We start from the raw sequence: 21,457 nt of genomic DNA on the forward strand, positions 1-21,457 counted from the left end.
GTAATATTAATTCGGACCCTCTGAGTGAGGGTAAACATGTAATAAGTGTGGGTGAGTGTGTGTATGTCTTCCAATCCCCATTTCTTTCTTCCCTTTTATTTACCAGCTTATGATGGTAGATTAGGGCATTTTTGAAATTAGCATACCTTATGATATGCATGCGTGCATTCATGCATCTGTTAACATGCACTGGGCTCGGTACATCATACTAACCGCATTCGTATTTTCAAATTCCAAAATTGAATACATGGATCAGTTGGTTGCATATCGTATGCCATATCTAGGTTAACCGAGCCTAACTAGAATTGCACCTTGTATGTGTTGCATTAGGCAAAATAACATGAACTAGGACACGCACATTTGCTAACTAGTTTATTGTTTTGGCACGGAGTACAATGTAAGTGGTTATGCTTTAGCATCCAACACGCGTGTGAATGTTGCCATAATAGTATGCTTGCCATGCGGCTAAGTGTTTACATGAGATAAATTGCTTGAATGCCTGTGGGTGGAGGTCAAATTGCTTAAATTGGGATAATGCGTTAAAACTACATTCGTTTTAAGCCCACTTGACGGTGGCAAAATCTGCATTTTAGCCTACTTGCGAGTAGCAAACCATTCTCAAAACAAACATGAAATGCTTTTTTATTCCAATTTGAGCGATTTGGTCTATACTTGTTTGCTGCGCGCATAACATAGTAATTCTAGGCTAACAATTGGTATAAGAACACATAAAGTTTTCAAATACGGATATCACGGTTAGTAGAGGCCGGTCTTCGGACCGGGCGAAAGGGGGTGCTCATAGCTGACCTTCCCCGATCGTACCCAAGCTCCCGAGCCGAGACAACTCCGGTGATGACGGACATGTGGCCTTCGGCACCGAGTCAGGGTTTCCTAAATTTCCCATTTTAAAAATATTTAGGTGGCGACTCTGTATCTGGCAAAGCAGTCCATGTTTGGCACTACTTTTTCAAAAATCTGTTTCTCAAAACAATTTGCCAGATTTGGACTCTTTGGTTCAGATTAAGAACCGTGACACAAATCGAGTCCGAACTGTAGCACGAGGTCCCTCTCCGCGGGCTTGCTACAGTCCCTGGCGACTCTGCTGGGGACATTTAGAGAGCTTGATTCAAACTTGTGATATCCTGTTTTGATCTCATTTATGTGTTTTTTTGCATTGCATGTGCATTGGTGCGCCTAGGAACACAGTGTTTGCCATCTACCATTCCTGAACGGTTTGCCGGAGGCTTGTCTTGTCAAGGCATGTCCGTAAGGTTGACCGGCTATGGGCTCTGACAGCATGGGAACACAAACCCCGGTTTATCGGGGCACCCTTTTTGACCATTCGACCTAGTGCATATTCGGATCCATAGTGACCATTCCAAATTAGGACAGGCTGCTTACCCGATATTAGGTTGTTTGAGAACCGCTGTGTGCGTAGTGAAACCCTAGCTCCTGACAAAATAGGACAGGGAAACCCTACCCCAACATAGGGGTGTTTTGGCTCTCTTTACTTGCTATGTGCTGTTAGAATGTATTTCTGCAGGGAAATGAACACACCAGTTTGTAAGTCTGGGCATCAGGCCTGAGGGCATCAGTATCAGTTTTAAGAGAATCAGTTATCTGCGGGTATCAGGGTTCAGTATTGGGAATAGAGATGTTGAGAACAGCGATCAAATGTCGAGGAACAGTGTGTTCGGCTTATCGACCATGTGTTTTGAATATCCAACTGTATATTATTTGTTTATTCTATGCCGTTGTGCTGTCCAGTTGTTGGTTTATTTATTGCTTTATTTATCTTTTTGCTAGGTATTAGCATCATTGCGTCCAACCCGGTAGACATTCCCCAAGCACTCTGGATCAGAGGTCGCAGGCTCCATCGATCTGAGGATCTGATAGAAGGACAACCAGTGTACCATTCTCTACCCCCGATTACTAAACGGAAAGCAACTAGGCAGAGGATATCGGTTCAACAGTCAGTACAGAGGGCTTTGTCTACCCCACCTGTGTACAGTAGGGATCAGGATCCCGTTTCACCCACAGAGAGGGAACGCATACCAACAATTCAACCGGAGCAGAACAGTATGGCTAGCTTAGAGGAGATGGTGCGCCAACTTCAGGAAAGTATGAAAATGATGCAGCAGGATGCTGCCCGACAGGCAGAATTTGCCAGGCAACAGGCTACAGTTATGAGTGAGCAAGCGGATTTAATTGGGAGATTGCAACAACAAACTGGGGCATCGCCTTCGCAGCAAATCCCTCCTCCATTGAGGGTTCCAATACCCGAAGAGACACCAAACGCCCGGAATGTCCAAGAAGATACAGACATCCCAACGGGGCCGGCTCCACCCCCGATTCCGCCTCAACAATCCAAGGCGCCCACTCCCATTAATGTATCGGATTCTCCCTTTGAGTCCGAGGTAGACCCCATGACGTTAAAAATGCACAAGCTTGAAAAGCTGTTCAAGAAATCTCAAGGTGCGAAGTCCATTCCGGACATTGGAGATGGATACATCGACACAGCTGTGACGCTGCCAGATCGGTTTAAGATGCCCCAAATTGATCGTTTTGACGGGTCTGAGGATCCCATGGTACACCTGCGACCATTCTCAAATGTCTTAAGGCCAATGGGCCTCACTAGATTGCAGAAACTATCTTTATTCGGCCGGACCTTGTCGGGTGTGGCGTCCGCATGGTATGCCAAGTTGGAGGATGACGTCAAGAAAAATTGGGACGAGATGGCTGAGGCCTTCATCCTGCAGTACTCGTATAACACACAAATCGAGATCACGACCCGGGATCTTGAGACAACGAGGCAAGAACTCAAGGAAAGCTTCTCAGAGTTTGTAACTAGATGGCGGGCTAACGCTTCAATGATGACCTTGAGACCCACAGACAAAGACCAGATTCGGATGATTGTGCGCAATCTTCAGCCGAAGCTAATGCAAAAGATGATTGTAGTCCCCTTTCCCACCTTTGCTGATCTGCATGAAATGGGGGTGCAGATCGAGGATGCCTTGAGACAAGGTTGGATCGATAATGATCGGGAGCAACCCCGCAGAAATTTCAATCGTAGTACTAATGCAGGCCCGAGTGGCGCTACGACTGCCAGGACCTCCGAAGTGAGTATGGTCACCACTAACCCTTCCCCAAGAAATACGGCAGCCACACCATTCTCCGGTGCGTCCGGAAGCAACTCACAAACAGCCAAATACCCTCCCAGAAACACCAGAACCTTCGCTCCACTTTATATGCCCCTGTCCAAAGCTTTGGGGGTTTTGATCAGAAAAGGGCATCTGAAGCCCCTAGAGCCGCGGCCCTTACCCGAAAGACTACCCGCCACCCACAACCCAGCCAAATATTGTGCGTTCCACCAGCAGCATGGTCATGACACCGACCTATGCTTTCGTTTACGTCATGGGATTCAAGATCTCATTGATAATGGGGTGATTTTACCTCCTGAGAAACCCAATGTTACCACAAATCCTCTCCCCACACATAACCAAGTTCCACCACCCAAAAGAATCAATTTCATCTACATTGGGGTCGCATCCTACGATCCCAGTATCTATATCACACCCTCCTACCTGCCTAAACCTAAAGTTTTCCTCCCTGATTGCACCAATTTGTGCATGATGGACGTCTCCATAACCTAACCCAAGCCAGTGGTGGTGACCATCAGGAACGGGAAAGAGGTTGTCAAACCGAAGTCTGCGGAGTCTGAGAATGATGTTGGGAATGCTTACAGTCCGAGTGACTACATTTCACCAGTGGGCCAGAATAGACCAAATATCGAATTTTCAGTCGGGGGAGAGCTGTGTATAATCCGAGGGGACAATTCAGGACAGGGAATGGATGATTTGACGACCGTGGAAAAGGATGTTGTCAAGTTCCAATTTCATGATGACCAAGACTCAGCCATCAACTGGTACGATAATGAAGAATCAGCAGAAGCCACGGGGTGGTTAGATGATCAACCGGATGTAATAGAGGGGTTCCAGTCAGAACAAGGCCCGGCAGGGGCAGGAATGTCAACGACGGCCGGGAGTGTCGAAGAGCAGAATACATCGCCGGAGAGCGCCGGTGTCGAGAGTTTCACTCGGGAATGGAGCATTTTGAGTACAGGGATCAGTGAGCAATCTACTGCATTGACACAGTCAGAACAAGAGAGATTCGAGGATTCTGAGAGGATCAGGAAAGCAAAAGGCCACGTGGGGGTCGAAACTGTCACGGAAACGAAGGATGCTGCGAGCATAGGGATAAAATGTACTGCGAGTATCGGGATAGTTGTGCCAGAACCAGACAGATGCTTGTCAGTCGCAGATGGTATGTGGTGGGAAGACGACGATCTATGTCTTGCCCACACGGACGAGGATTGGAAAGGTAACCAACCAGATGATACCTGGTATATCGGCAAAGTCGATCACATGACTAGGAGTGGACGGTATTTCAAGCCTCCACACCTAGATCAACCAGAGGCGTCTGGAAAAGATAATGAAGCAGAGAAACAAAAGGAGAAGCAACTCGAAGATGAGGCCGTATTGAGACAATTGAAAAAGATACAAGCAGACATCTCCATCTGGGGACTGCTTATGGCTTCTCGAGTACATAGGCAGGCTGTCCTGTCAGCCATGGATAAGGCCAAACGTTCCATAGATACCACGCCCGAACAGCTGGTGGGCTTAGTCTTTTCGGGAGGAAGTTCCCCAGCATTGAGTTTTTCTGACAAAGAGCTGCCACCCGAGGGTGCGAACCATAACAAACCGCTCTACATCTCTGTCGAGTGCAGAGATAAATGGATACCTGTGGTACTTGTCGACACGGGGTCCACCATCAACGTCTGCCCGGCAAGGACAGCTTATGCGATTGGTTTGAAAATCGCGGATTTTGTGCCAACGGCCCAGGTGATTCGGGCGTATGACAACACAAGCCGGGAAGTAATGGGGACAGTTAAGATTCAAACAAAAGTTGGACCAGGACAGCACGAGATAGATTTCCATGTCTTGGAGGTTCCTGCAACGTTCAACTTGCTTTTGGGACGGCCGTGGCTGCATCAGGTAAAGGCGGTCTCGTCTACCTTACATCAAGTGGTGAAATACCCCTATGGGAAGGGAGTAGCCATTGTTTTTGGAAACTCATCAATTCATCCACCCCCAGAGGTATCTACGCCTGTTCTAGAAATTGAGCACGGTATAGAAGATGTGTTCATATCAGGTTTTACATTGGCCGAGGCTCGGGTCGTACAGAACATCATGGCAGCTAACGAAGGGGTGTATGTCAGCGCCCAAGCAGTCTATCTCATGAACAAACTCCAGCACATCCCCGGGATGGGATTAGGCAAGAGCGGTAGGAAAGGTGCCGTAGCATCGACCGAAGTGCCACATAACCCCCATACCTTTGGTTTGGGCTACCTACCTACCAAAGAGGATTGGATAAGGAAAGGAAAGGAAATGGCCGGAAGGGCCAGGGCGAAACAGATGGGAAAGCCCTTTGACTTAGTGCACCAGCCCATTCGGGGGACCCTGAATGGACGTTTCGTCCGGGAAGGAGAGGACTTTCCGTTCTGTGGCTTCCCAGAGCCGTGGCTCAATACGGAGAAGAAGCGCGTACCGGGATTTGAGATTTTCTTTGATTTACAGTTACCTGAGGATGACATCGCCGAAGGGCAGGCAAATTTATCGGCTAAGGCTGAGCAAAGTAAGGAAGTGCAGTCTGAGGACGCCGAAAATGAAATAGGGGCAGCGCTGGCGTGTCTGCTATCAAATCCTCCGATCGAACAGAGGTGCTTGGGGGATAGCTCCTCGGTATGTGTGATTGGGAATGAAGCGGCTGCGGGCCTACCATCAGCCATCTTGGATGCATCCATCGCACCCTCTCTCATCTGGCAATATGAAGAAGGCTTTTTATCAAGCAGTACCGGGTCAGGTAGTGAGCCGGAATATGATTCTACCGAATCTTGTACGTCGGAATCAGATTCCAGCTCAACTGAGTCTGAGTCCGGTATTCCTGGGGGTGACAACCCGGATGCCACAGTCCTGTCTAGGTCGTCTTTTTCATTTTCTTTTGAGTCTGTTGTAACAGAGGAATCCGACGGCTCGGAAGTATTTAATGAGAACGACATGGATGTGGTTTCGGAGTATTTTTCTGTGCCTTTGATTTATTGCTTAAATCAGGATTTTCAAAATTTTGATGAAAACGACGAGGAGGAAATTCCTCCGGTTTTGCAACGGTTAATTGATCAAGAGCAGGAAAGATTTGTTAAACCTTTAATGGATGAAATCACTACTGTGAATGTTGGTACTGAGAAGGACCCGTGGCTGGTCCAGATCGGGTCCACGTTGTCTTCTGAGGAACGCGAGCGCTTAGTCGCTTTGTTAAAAGATTTCAAAGATGTTTTCGCGTGGTCCTACGAAGACATGCCTGGAATCGATCCTGAGATTGTACAGCACCGGATCCCTCTTGATCCCGAGGCCCGACCTGTCAAACAGAAGCTCAGGAGGATCCGCCCTGATTGGGCCATTAAGATCAAGGAAGAGGTCACCAAGCAGATTGATGCAGGCTTCCTGTTGGTGTCTGAGTATCCGACTTGGCTGGCCAACATTGTTCCGGTGCCGAAGAAAGATGGCAGAATTCGGGTCTGTGTAGACTTCAGAGATTTGAACAGGGCCAGTCCGAAGGACGATTTTCCATTGCCGCACATTGATGAACTGATAGATTTCACGGCAGGACATGCCTTGCTTTCGTTCATGGATGGTTTCTCAGGCTATAATCAGATAGTAATGGCGCCCGAGGACCGGGAGAAGACTGCATTCACTACCCCGTGGGGTACATATTGTTATCGAGTGATGCCATTTGGGCTGAAAAACGCTGGAGCTACCTATCAATGGGCAGCAACTACAATATTGCATGATATGATCCATAAAGAGGTCGAGGTGTACGTGGACGACATGATTGTCAAGTCCAAAGAAAGAGAGGGCCACTACACCGCCTTACAAAAGTTTTTTCAAAGGATCAGAGAATTTCGGCTGCGGCTAAATCCCCAGAAGTGTACTTTTGGTGTTACAGCAGGGAAGATGTTAGGGTTTCTGATAACGCAAAGGGGCATCGAGGTCGACCCTTCCAAAATCAAGGCCATCTTAGAAATGCCACCACCGAGGACTGAAAAGGAGGTGCGAGGCTTTCTAGGTAAAGTGCAATTCATAAGGCGGTTTATCTCTAAGTTAACCTTGACTTGTGAACCACTTTTTGGCCTCCTGAAGAAAGGAAAGAAATTCCAATGGGACGGCCGATGTCAAGCAGCTTTTGAGCAGATCAAAGAGTATCTACAGAACCCGCCTGTGTTATCACCGCCAGAACCGGGGAGGCCGTTGATATTGTATCTTTCGGTAACTGAGACCACCATGGGCTGCATGCTCGCACAGGAGTCAGAAGATAAAGTGGAAAGGGCTATCTACTATCTGAGCAAGAAGATGCTGGATTACGAGACCCGGTATACACCACTGGAGAAGGCTTGTTTGGCCTTGGTATGGGCTACCAGGAAGCTGCGGCACTACCTGTTAGCTCACTCTATAATGTTGGTTTCACGTTTGGATCCCATCAAATATCTTTTCGAGAAACCAGCACTTACGGGTAGGCTAGCTCGTTGCTTGCTATTGCTTTCCGAATTTGACTTGAAGTATGTAACACGCAAGTCGGTGAAAGGGAGAGCGGTAGCAGAGTTCCTTGCCGACCACCCGGTTGAGGGGGATGAAGCGGTTGAGTACCTATTCCCAGATGAAACCATTCTGCATATCGAGGATGAAACTTGGACGATGTACTTTGACGGAGCGTCAAACCAGTATGGGTATGGGATAGGAGTGTTGCTGATAGCGCCTGACGATTCCCGTATCCCTTTAGCATTCAAGCTCCAGTTCAGAGTCTCGAACAATGAGGCAGAGTATGAGGCATGTATTGCTGGTCTGGAAGCAGCCCTAGAGCTAGGGGTAAGACGGTTGGACGTCATTGGGGACTCGAATCTTGTTGTGTCTCAAGCGAAAGGAGACTGGAAGGTCAAGGAGGAAAGGATGATAATTTACCACCAAACCTTGGATTTGTTAATTCCACGGTTCGAGAAACTAAATTTCACCCACCTCATAAGAGAGAACAACAGGTTCGCAGATTCACTAGCAACTCTATCTTCCATGATAGACATCCCGTCGGGAGTCCGGATGCGTCCAGTCATCATTGATCAGAAGTTTGCGCCAGCATATGAGTCAATTTCCGCCATAGATGAGGCCCAAGACGACAACCCCTGGTATTACGATATTTGGAACTTCTTGGAAAATGAGACGTATCCCCTAGGGGCAAGCGCCAAGGATAAAAGGGCCATTAGAAGAATGGCTGTTCAGTTCATCATCTGCGGAGGTAAGCTGTACAAAAGGGGTCATCTGGGAATGCATAAGCTCTGTGTAGAAGCTGAAGAGTCGAAGCGCCTAATGGAGGCCATCCACGGAGGGGAGTGCGGTGCACACATGAATGGAGTAATGTTGGCCAGAAAGATCCTTAGACAGGGCTATTACTGGTCGACCATGGAAGAGGATTGTATCGGCTTTGTTCGGCGATGCCACAAATGCCAGATCCATGCAAACCGTATGAATATCCCGCCATCCAAGTTGTACAACATGACTTCCCCGTGGCCGTTTTCCGTATGGGGGATCGATGTGATCGGAGCTGTTACCCCGAAGGGGTCGAACGGACATGAGTATATCCTCGTAGCGATAGATTATTTCACAGAATGGGTCGAGGCCCAATCATACGCGGTGTTGAAAGCGTCGCACGTCGCAAAATTCATCAGAAACAACATCATTTGTCGCTACGGGGTGCCAAATGAGATCATCTCGGATAATGGATCCCATTTTAAGAAAGAAGTGGTCGACTTGTTGGAAAAGTATAACGTGGCTTTTCATAAGTCATCTACGTATCGGCCGCAAACCAATGGAGCAGTTGAGGCCGCCAACAAGAACATCAAGCATATACTGCGGAAAATGGTGGAGACCTATCGAGATTGGCCAGATAAGTTGCCGTTTGCTCTGTGGGGCTACAGGACTTCGATTAGAACCTCCACCGGAGCAACTCCGTATTCGTTAGTCTATGGATTGGAGGCTGTTCTACCTATTGAAATTGAAGTTCCGTCTTTACGGGTATTGGCCGAGTGTCAGATAGCTGAGGCAGATTGGCAGCAGAGCAGGTTCGAGGAACTTATGCTCTTTGACGAAAGGAGACTGAAAGCACTGTACCACGTTCAGAGTTATCAGCGCAGGATTGCTCGGGCTTTTAACAAGAGGGTTAAGTCCAGAAATCTAAAGGAAGGGGATTTGGTGCTCAAAGACAACCGAGCTCCGATCCACGACCCGAGGGGCAAGTTCAGACCCAATTGGACTGGTCCCTACATCATCAAAGCTATCTGGTCAGGCGGGGCTGTGGTTCTGATGGACTTAGATGGCTTAGAATTCTCTCAACCGATCAATATGGACAAGTTAAAGAAATACTATCCTTGAGAGGCTCGCTAGGCCGAAAACCCGAAAGGGCGACCTAGGCAAAAGTTAGAGCACAAAAAAAATTAGAAAATATAAAAACTGAGCTCGCAAGGCTGAAAACCCGCAAAGGGCGGCCTTGGCAGAAGTTAGAGCGCAAAAGGAGAGAGTTAATACTCGAGCGAACCCAAGCCAGAACTACGTAAGGCTTGATTCCCATGTTTGGGATACGTAGGCAGCTTCATCCTGAAGTTCAGCCATAACACTTCCCCGATCAACTTTGTCCATTTGATCATCTCAGCCATCTTTGTTCATCAGCATCCGTTGGAATCTCCGGTGCAGTGCCACTCAGACTAGGGGCAACTTTCCGTTGCTATGCAGTGCTGCGGCGCCCTTCAGACTAGGGGCAACTTTCCAGTTGCAGGAATCTGGGGTTGTGTATCTCGAGTGACAGATCTCAGGCGTGTCCAGTTCTGATCCACATCAAAAATATCTTTGAAAAGTTTTAATATAAGCTGATTTTTGTTCAAATAATCTTTTTACAACTTTGACCATTTTTGGACCAAGGTGTAAAATTTTCAGTGCCACAACTTTCAATTTCTTTGATTTCAAAACAGAGTTCTCCTGCTCTTACATACAATTGAAGTTGCTTTTTATTACATTCATGAAAGAAAACTTGAAAGTACTAATAAAGCAATAAATCTAGGGCATGGTCAGGTCAGGTGTTCCTGCGCCCCCTCCCAGAGCTGGTCGAAGCCTCTGATGCCAAGCTGGGCCTGATCTGTGCTTCTTCATTGAGCCAATCTATGCACTCATCAGACAAAGTGCAACTAAAAGTAGGAGCGGGGGCCAGGAGTTCTCTCATCCTCCACGCAGTGGCCTACCAAGCAAGCTGCACGCCTCGGGCTGGAAATGCAGCAGGATACTCTATCCCCTCTGGCGGGCAGGTCTGATCATGGCCAAATTGGCGTCGAATCCGAAATGGGAAATAGAATACACAATGAGTGAGACCAACCAGTTGAATCCCAGTCTGCCGAGGCATATTGTAACTCATTGCCGGAAGGTTCAACCAAGGGCACCACCAAGCAATACGGTCTGCGGACAAGTGGCACATCCAAGCGAACCACCATCCCTCATCCAAGGCGTTGACTAGACGATGCCGGAAGAAGTAGCCGCGAGCTGAATATGCTGGGCAGGAGTCCACAACCTGCAATTTATCCATCAGCCACACCTGGGGAGGGATTGAAAAATGAGAGATTAAAGAATAGAGAGATGTACGAGGAGAGAAGAGTGAGAATGGGGTTTTGTGAGAAAAGACTGAGCTCCAGAGCCGAGTGATGTAAGCAATACAGAAATGCGAGATCGGGTGGGAAACATTACCTGTAGTAGTAGTGGACTCCCCGCCAATCTAGACGTCTCATGACGGTAAAAGGCGTCTAAGCCCATTAGCGTCTCGGCCAGAACCATGGCAATACAGCTCTTGCCCTCTCTCAAGCCTTGGGCAACCTCAATCAGCCGGACACTAGCCCCTCCAGAGCCTGAGACAAATAGAAAATGGGATAGCATGAATAAACAGAGGGCATGCCGTCGGAAGCCTTGCCAGTGATGGTTGCTGCGATCACCAGCATCAGAAAATTGATTGGCCAAACTCGGAATGTCTAACATCCCGTCGCCCATCAGAGACCGAGCATCGTGCATGCTGAGTCCGCACATGCGCCCTAAGTATTGGGCATGACCAAAATTAAGTTGGGGCAGGAGCTCCTCGTCACGCTCAGACTCCATTAGAGCTCAGAAATCTTCGAAGGTAGGACATATCTCTTGCCCGGCGAAGCTGAAGACATGTGTCACCGGATTCCAAAACTTTTCCGCGGCATGAAGAAACGGGAGATGCAACGGGGTACGACTCAGAGTGAATAGTGCATTTATGCCGAAACCCCGGAAATTCACTTTTTCCGAGCCATCCAAGCTAGCAATCCAAGTTGTGAGATTTTGAGCAAGAAACTCTTCCATTGGAGCAAATCAGTGTGAAAATGAGAAAAACTACGAAGCTGGGATCTTTTGTAGGAGATAAGGTTGAGTGGGGGACAGGTGTCAACATTCTGGTGGTCCCCCTCGTTTAGTGCCGACCGGCCAGAAAAATATGCCGACCGGCCATTTTAGTTTGCTGACAAAACAGACATACGGCCGGTAGCCACTCCTCGCAGCCGGTGGTTCCTACACCGTGCCGGTGGGCTTCCTCCCTGGTTTCCTGAGCTGTTTATGCTAAGAATTGGGGAACTTCACCACCTCCAACCCCCTCCCCGGCGATAGACTCTTGCGGAGCCACGCCTGTCTGCTTGTCAAGTTTTTGAACATTTGCTTATCGAGTTGTATTTCGCTCTCTCCGAGCTCTTGATTTGTTTATCGAGTTGTATTCACCCTTGTTTGGTTGTGTCATGTCCTTGTTTTGCTTATCGAGTTGTAAGTCGGTTCACTACCTGATTATTACGATGGCAACTTTCCAAAATGAGTTCAATTTCGTTCACATTGTGGTGTGAAACCCTGCGATGCGATGCACAGAAGATCCACAAATGCAACATCTTTTGAATAAAATGATTCGTTTCATTTCCATCACATGTTTTGCAAAATGTGCGAATTTTAAGAAAGAAAATAAAACCTGCCTGAGGCAGTGCAATGTGCTTAAACTGCTAGTAAAAAGGAAAATAAAGCGTAGAATGGCAAGGTAGCCAAGTATCAGAATTGATACCGGTGAAACCCCCCTTGCGGTTAACGCACCTTCCTCATCTTTGTTCGGGTCAGCCGCGTCGTTGGACGCCCTCACAATACGGGAAATCACACCTTTGAAACGTGAACCTTTGAGTTGACCTCAGGCCACAACTTCTACGAGCAACGCTCGATGCGTGCGAAACATGTCCCGCCCCGTATCCTTTTCATGCTTTGTGAGCCCCGCAAATTGTTTCGATTATGCTGTGTAATAGTACGTTCCTTTACCTGCGTAGACCGCATGTTTTGATTGCGTAGACCGCATGCTTAGTTTCATCACCTGCGTAGACCGCATGTCTTGATTGCGTAGACCGCGTGTTTGTTTAATTTCATTACCTGCGTAGACCGCATGTTTTGATTGCGTAGACCGCATGTTTTACTTGCGTAGACCGCATGTTTTGATTGCGTAGACCGCATGCTTAATTCCATTACTTGCGTAGACCGCATGTTTAAATTTCAATACCTGCGTAGAGCGCATGTCTTGATTGCGTAGACCGCATGCTTAATTCCATTACATGCGTAGACCGCATGTTTTGATTGCGTAGACCGCATGTTTAATTTCAATACCTGCGTAGACCGCATGTTTAATTTCAATACCTGCGTAGACCGCATGTCTTGATGGCGTAGACCGCATGTTCAGTTTCATCACCTGCGTAGACCGCATGTTTCAACTGCGTAGACCGCATATTTGCTAAATATCATCACCTGCGTAGACCGCATGATCATGATCAATTTTGTTGCCTGCGTAGACCGCTTGCTCCACGTACCTATTTGTATCTTCACAGCATTGTCATGCTCCCCACTTGCTTTGCGCTGTCACGCATTTCGAGTACACCACTATCCTTGCATAGTCATGCATGTTGCCAACCATATTGTACCTGTTAAGCTTGTTTTCTTTTCAGGCACGATATTGTATGTACGGTTCATTTGAGGCTGGTGCAACCAGACGAGCCGCACAGGTATTGTATCTCCTGAGTGAGACGTATTGAGAATTCCATAATTCTCTTACATCCTTTCTGCATTGTAGTGTAGTTTGGTATGCTAGCTTAAAATTGTCGCATGTTTGCTTCATTACAGCTTTCTTTGCATGATCATAAGTTATGCTCGGCTCCGTGCATTGTCTTGCATTTTGCCCCCTGCCTTCGGGCGCATATCTTATTTGCCTTGTATGTTTGTCTGAGTCTTCGGCCTTCTCAAAAATGGGTCGTCTTTGGGCTTTGACATTCACTCCCGTCATTGTTATGACTTTTGAGTTCTGTCAAAGAGGGGCAACTGTAGACACCCCATTTTTGACCGTCCTCAAGACTTGGACATCACCGTTTGGACACCCGGTGATCATCCATGTTTGTGTTCGTTTGGAGTTCCCGGAGGACTCGGCTCGCGCGCCCTGCCTTAGAATCTCCAAACTTGACTGTTTAGTGTCTGGTTTTGCACCAAACACTTTTGTTTTGCCTTAGAGGGGCAGGGAATGCCTTGTGAGACATCCCCATACACCACCGGCAGTGGCTGGAAGCCACCGGATGAGCTTTCTCTTCCATCGGCACTTTTGTTTGCCGGTCGGCATAATATGTTGCCGGTCGGCACTGTTTTTTGCCGGAATAGCATTTTTGGGCAGCCGACCACTGTTCCTCCACTTTATGGAGATATTTTGTGCCAGCTGTGATAGCTGGCACCAACTCCTCTCCCCTCCATACAGTGTATGGAGGGATTTCCCTCTAGCCAAGCTTGTTGAATAAGCTTTGCAAGAGGGAGTCCTATAAGAGAGGGGCTTTCCTCTTGGTTCTAGGTTAGAAAAACAGAAGCAAAAACCAGCCTTTAGAGATATAGATACATATTATATCTATACCTCTCTCCCTCTCCCTTCTTGTGTGTGTTTCTTGGCTCAAAAGGTGTGTTTTACCTTACTTTTGCACCATTACACACACCATTACACCTTACTCCGAGATTGAGGGACTTGGAGGAGTTGTTTCTTGAGTTTTGGACTGGTTTTGATCCAAAGAAGGAGGCTAGACCACTTGTTCTTCAAGGGTTCTTCAAGGGTGAGCATCTTCCTTTTTATTCCCCAAACTTGCATTGGTTTTCTACCTATTTTGTTTACTGTTTTAGCTCTGGTGTATAACATAAAAAAGGCTCATATTTCTCTGCTCTAGCACTTTCATTAAGGTCACTTTGTGGTTTGAGTGCAAACTCACCCTCATAGGCCTTGTTTGGTCTATTTTGGTGCCTCCTTGATAAGGTTTTGCTCACTTCAGCATTTTGATCTTTTCATCACTAAAAATCAGTGTATTTTAGTGTCAAAAAGGATGGTTTGAAGTCTTGCATAGGGGAGGGACACCCCTCTCCCTTCATGGTTTGTTTACTTGCTTTTTTTTTGGGCTCAAAAGGGTAGCATGTGTGCTTGATGTCTCTTAGCTTCATTTCAGCATTTTTTTAGGCATCTTAGGTCATATATAACCTCTATTTTTGGTCGGATTTGGGCCTCTTTGTATGCTTGTAACACTTGCTTTGTATTGCTCCATCTTGTTTAGAAATACATCTCATGGTTAGGCCATGATCCTTGTGTAAGTTGGCTTGGTTCCATGAAGTTTCTAGTGTTGTTTTTCCATGCTTAAGGTTTGTTGGTTATCCATTTAGTTATGCTTGACATGTGTGTTAAGGTTGCTTTGTATTTTGGCTTAAAAGCTTTGAGCATGATGGCCTCTAACATGTATGTTTGTGATTACCCTCATGATTTAACATCATCTAAGGATCATTTTTTTAGTCCAAGAATCATGCTTGTATGTGTGCATGCATGGCCTCTTTCATGCCTTGAGGGTGTGTCCTCTTATGCCTAAGAATGAGCCTTAGTGCATATGCTTCATGGGTGATACTTTAGCTACCATATTAGGAGTCTTTGGGGTCCTATTTTGCATGCACAAATTCTGTTTTTGCTTTGCTTTAATCATGCCATGAGTAGTCATGTTAATGAGGGTGAAATGTTTCCTTTTTGTGCCTTAACTTTGGGACCATAAGTTTGCTTGTTAACATGAGTTGATTGTCTATCATTTTGAGCACTTTTGGCCACTGTTTTGAGAAGGGTGAGGGCCTGCCCCTTTGCCATTTTAAGCCCTCTTGCATGCTTGCTCCATGTTTGTTGCATAGTTGCTCCATTAATCTTTGTAGCACATCAATCCCATGGTCAATTTGCCCCATGTTTGCATCATGTTTGTATCTTGTATGCTTGGTATTATACATTTTGTCATGTTGGTTGCATAATGCTTGTTGTGCTTTACATCTTGGTGGCATGATACATTTGAGGCTTGTGAGCATTACATGCATTGCATTTACTTGGTTTGGGATGTCAAACCAAGTGTGGGAATCAAGGACCATTCATACTTCAAGTGATGCAATGTGCCTTGATTCCCGGTCGTTGGGACTTTTGACTCCAACTTGATAAGGCCCCGGTTTTCATGTTGTTTGTTGCATACATCTTCATATCAAATGGCAAATTCGATCCTTTGACCCGCCATGTACCATTGATGGTTCAAGGATCGAAAGTCACGCTTCTTTGAGTTCAAAATATGATAAGAAGTATGACCATGCTCACGTGTGTCTAAAAACTCCATGCCATGCACTGTCTGTTCTCTGTTTGCTGTCAAATTGTCTTCTGCAGGAAGTTTCTGCCGACCGACAGAATTTAGTGCCGACCGACACTATCTGGAGTGCCGATGAATCCAATAAAGTGCCGATGGTAATTGTGAAGTGCCGGTGGCAATTCTGTCTGGCCGGTGGTGCTCTGCAGGATGCAAGGAGCTTGCTCTAGTACTTTGGCAATTTTCAGAAAGGCAAGGCAGTACAAACAGAGGCGACAGGAGTATAGTACGGGTTTTCCGGGCAGGACGGATTCGAGCATGCATCATCTGCGCGCCCCGAGGCAGAGGCTGTGGCCACCCTCTTCATTCTTTTGCTTCCTTTCTTTTAATTAATTAGGAAATTTTGTAATAATTTTATTTGTTCATTATTTTGGGACTGTAATATTAATTCGGACCCTCTGAGTGAGGGTAAACATGTAATAAGTGTGGGTGAGTGTGTGTATGTCTTCCAATCCCCATTTCTTTCTTCCCTTTTATTTACCAGCTTATGATGGTAGATTAGGGCATTTTTGAAATTAGCATACCTTATGATATGCATGCGTGCATTCATGCATCTGTTAACATGCACTAGGCTCGGTACATCATACTAACCGCATTCGTATTTTCAAATTCCAAAATTGAATACATGGATCAGTTGGTTGCATATCGTATGCCATATCTAGGTTAACCGAGCCTAACTAGAATTGCACCTTGTATGTGTTGCATTAGGCAAAATAACATGAACTAGGACACGCACATTTGCTAACTAGTTTATTGTTTTGGCACGGAGTACAATGTAAGTGGTTATGCTTTAGCATCCAACACGCGTGTGAATGTTGCCATAATAGTATGCTTGCCATGCGGCTAAGTGTTTACATGAGATAAATTGCTTGAATGCCTGTGGGTGGAGGTCAAATTGCTTAAATTGGGATAATGCGTTAAAACTACATTCGTTTTAAGCCCACTTGACGGTGGCAAAATCTGCATTTTAGCCTACTTACGAGTAGCAAACCATTCTCAAAACAAACATGAAATGCTTTTTTATTCCAATTTGAGCGATTTGGTCTATACTTGTTTGCTGCGCGCATAACATAGTAATTCTAGGCTAACAATTGGTATAAGAACACATAAAGTTTTCAAATACGGATATCACGGTTAGTAGAGGCCGGTCTTCGGACCGGGCGAAAGGGGGTGCTCATAGCTGACCTTCCCCGATCGTACCCAAGCTCCCGAGCCGAGACAACTCCGGTGATGACAGACATGTGGCCTTCGGCACCGAGTCAGGGTTTCCTAAATTTCCCATTTTAAAAATATTTAGGTGGCGACTCTGTATCTGGCAAAGCAGTCCATGTTTGGCACTACTTTTTCAAAAATCTGTTTCTCAAAACAATTTGCCAGATTTGGACTCTTTGGTTCAGATTAAGAACCGTGACACAAATCGAGTCCGAACTGTAGCACGAGGTCCCTCTCCGCGGGCTTGCTACAGTCCCTTAGCACGTACGGACTTTCAAGATTGTGCTACAAACGCTTATAGTCGCCTAGCACGTACGGACTTTCAAGATTGTGCTACAAATGCTTATAGTCCCCTAGCACGTACGGACTTTCAAGATTGTGCTACAAATGCTTATAGTCCCCTAGTACGTACGGACTTTCAAGATTGTGCTACAAATTCTTATCGTCCCATAGCACGTACGGACTTTCAAGATTGTCATTCAAAATAAGGCTAATGCTTGATATACAAAATAGGGATCCCCATTCATGCTTCACAAATACTTTTCCAAAACAGTCAAGGAAAAACTTTTATCAAAACTTAATAACATAACTTTATTAAAAATACCACTCACATAGCTCTTCAGACATCGGGGTCAAGGCAAGTCCAAGTCCTACAAACACATGGCAAAGTCTGTTGAATGCACTTCTCAAAACAAGTCCAGCATGCATGCAAATGACCTCGGCATTCTTCAAAGGCTAAGTCAAATCGAAACAAAACACAGTTTCTCATCTCGGGAAAACATGCTGGGCGACTACCAGGTCTAGGCCGAGGTCCCACACCTCCTTGCTGAGGTGTTGCCTCGATGGCCACATTCATGGAAATAAGGACGGGAAAATTTGGGTTTCCCTCTCTTGAAGAACATGTCGAACATGAAGAACATGAACATGAGGAGGATGAATGCAAGATCATAATTTGCTATTACAAAATCTGAGATTTCATGCTATGAATTCAAAAACATGGACCTGGGCACCCATACTCGAAGATCTTATGGAAACAAACACAAAAGCATGAACCTTAATGCAAACTTTCGGATCAAACAAGGCTTTTATTCAAGAACACATGAATACTACTTTCTCTTTCTAAAACCAAACTTTCAATCAATGCATGGCTTGCAAATCAGGTTTGATCATGCAATGCAGCTAGATGATTAACAAGGACTACAATAGTAGGTCAAGAATCTAACCTTAATACACGAATCTAACGGTTAGATCTCTAAGAATCAAGCTCGAAGATCCACTCCTTCACTCTAAAACTCCTTCTAGAGCTTCTCTCTCTCAAGGCAAAGATATGATACAAAATGATAGGTTCTACTCACTGCCGGCTGATTTAACACTCAGCTCAGACACGTGGCAACGGCTGGTTGGTTCTCCCCGAAAAGGTGGCTGACAGGCCAGACAGACTACGGCGAAAGGGTGTTTAACAAGTAAAGCGGCATGGCACTCTGACAAGGTACTGACATCGGGTGAAAACATCGTCTCCGGTAGGTGAGGTATCTATGATCCCGGTTAGGACGGACAACACTTGGCCTAGCTGTGCCACACCTCGGCGTAGATGTGCCACACCTTGGTCTAGGTCGCACCAATCTGGAACAAGATCACTCGGGCTCAAGGTTAACATTTCGGCCTAGATGATACACCTCTCGGCCTTGATGATACACCCCGGCCTAGAAAATGACATCTCGACCAATATGCCAGGACGAAGGTAGGGGTCAACCAAAGTGGTTTCAAGGTGGTTTTGGCTTTAAGGTAACCTCGGCTAGACTCACCAGAAAAGAACAAGACTCAACAAGTAAATTTCACATAAGTACAATGTCACGCCCTCAAAATAATAACATTAAACCCATCAATAGAGACATGCAGTGATATATAAAAGCTCCACTTTCTTCTGTTCATCAGAGTTCCATTACCAAAAGTATTACATGTTAACAACAAAAGGCAAATGCCCTAAAGGCTTACAGCTTTCGAAGTTAACACTTGGTTACAACAAAAGAGTACTAACTCATTTACACATTAAGCCCTTGGCTTGAATATATATGTAATACATCAAAGAAATAAAATAGCAAAAGTCTGCCTGCCTCTAGCCTCCTAAGCTACGTCCTTGGAGGTGGCATGCTACCTGTACCTAAAAATGATATTCCCATATAGGGTGAGCCACAGCCCAGTAGAAATATACTAAACCATATATGAACAATGACTAAAAGATTGGCAGTTGATAGATGGCCAACATTGATACTTTCCCTTATCACACTTTACAAGTTCATGACATACAAGTCTACATTACAATCCATTTTCCAATTCCTTTAAATTCTCAATTTACAACCATGGCTCAGAACCTGGCCAAACAACTCATATGAGACAGTAACTCACATTAATCACTTTCCCATTTCATAATAGATAAGCATACTAGCTATATCACACACCAAAAGATAAGCATACAAGCTATATCATCACTTCCACAGATATGCATAAAAGCACTATCACACTTCCAATGACAAGCATATGAGCTCTGTTAACACATTACTAGATAAGCATATGAGCTCTATCTATGGAGTCCATCCCCTATCTCCTCCCAACATCATCCGATTTAGAGGTCCATCCCCTATCTTCCCCTAAACCGTGGAGTACATCCCCTATCTCCTCCAACACAACACAATGCATACAAACAATAATTATACACATCATCACACAATACATAAATTTAACGTATTCTTTCAACCGTCATACTCAATGACCCATTCCAGTGATTAGTCTCAGTTTGCCTAATCATCATGCATTGTCTACAACAATCAAGACTATCCTCCACCGATAGCCCAAAGCAGTTATTTCTATACAGAAAATAAGTGCAACAATGGATATATAATTAACATTTCAACTAGGTGAGCGATAAATAATCCAACTACACCCTTTCATCCCATGCCTTTCCAAATCAATTCCTCATTTCTCATAATTAATTATACAAATTTATTAACCAATGTAATTAGTACATATTCCATAATTAACATTACAACCCTTAGGTTCCATTTTCACTAGTGTTTCAACATTAATTTCACTTTTCCATGCCAAGAATGCATCTAGGTTTTATATAGCCAAAACCCCAACTTTTGTAAAAATTACACAAAGGCCTAAACTCTCTCAAAATTTCCCAACAACCCCCAACATATCAAAATGCAAAAATTTAAAGACAAAGCTCATAAAGAGGAGTAGGATATCCCTACCTCAAAGTTAGAGCTCGGATGGAGAAGAGACCAAAACCAAAGTGCTCCAAAGACCAAGATTTTCGGATCAAAACGATGCCCTCGACAATCCACACAACTTTTACAAAGGCCGAAGGTGAAGAATTCACTCCTACTAGATCAATAGCTAGAGAGAAGTCAAGGTTTTAGAGAGAGGAGCTCTCAAAATGGGTTTTAGAAAAAGTAGGAGAGAGAAAGGAAAGTAAAAAGTGATTTAAAATCACCCAGCGGATAACTCATATACGCATGACCCGCTCGAGCGGAGAACACAACGCTCGAGCGCCAAGAACAAAAATCTGAACATGCTCGAGCGCCAAGACACAAGAATAAAGCACTTCTGCTCGAGCGCGAAAACCAGTCCGCTCGAGCGTAGATTTCTACCTCCCAAAACTTATGCCCAGAAAGTGCTACCCGCTCGAGCGCCACCAAACCTGCTCGAGCGCAATCGCTCGAGCGTAAACAAACCCGCTCGAGCGTAAAAATCACATCTGCAGAAGTTTTGCAAGAACACAAAATACTGGAGGTGTGCAATCCCCGCTCGAGCGCAAGAAGACCCGCTCGAGCGGATCGCCTAAAAACTGGACAACAAGGAATTGAAACCAAGGCCTAACCAACCTGTAACAACCCTGTTCAAAACATCCTAAAACTCAATCAAGTGGAATTAAAGGACGGCAACAAGATAGATACCACTACCAACTTCACGGAACCGAGTCCGGAACACAACAGAACAGTAAAGGGACAACCAGGATCGCTATATACAAACCAAGACAAAAATCTCATTCTAGCTAAGACAAGTCAAGAAAATTCACTACTGCAACTTAGCAAAACAAGATTATACAAATGCCCATGCCCGAGGCTAAGGTGAGGAATGAGGGTCACTACAAGAAACCACTATACCTCAACGATCTATTTGGAAATTACATAAAAAAGGAAGTTGAATAGAAAAGTAGCTTGAATAAAAAAAGAAGTTGAATAGAAATAAAAATGGAAGTTGCAGAAAATTAAAAATGGAAGTTCCTTCAAGAAACCACTATACCTTAACGATCTATTTGGAAATTAAACAAAAAAG

Source organism: Camellia sinensis, unplaced genomic scaffold (assembly GCF_055761805.1).
Source record: "Camellia sinensis isolate YWXY unplaced genomic scaffold, ASM5576180v1 Unanchor2, whole genome shotgun sequence".
Taxonomy (NCBI): Eukaryota; Viridiplantae; Streptophyta; class Magnoliopsida; order Ericales; family Theaceae; genus Camellia; species Camellia sinensis.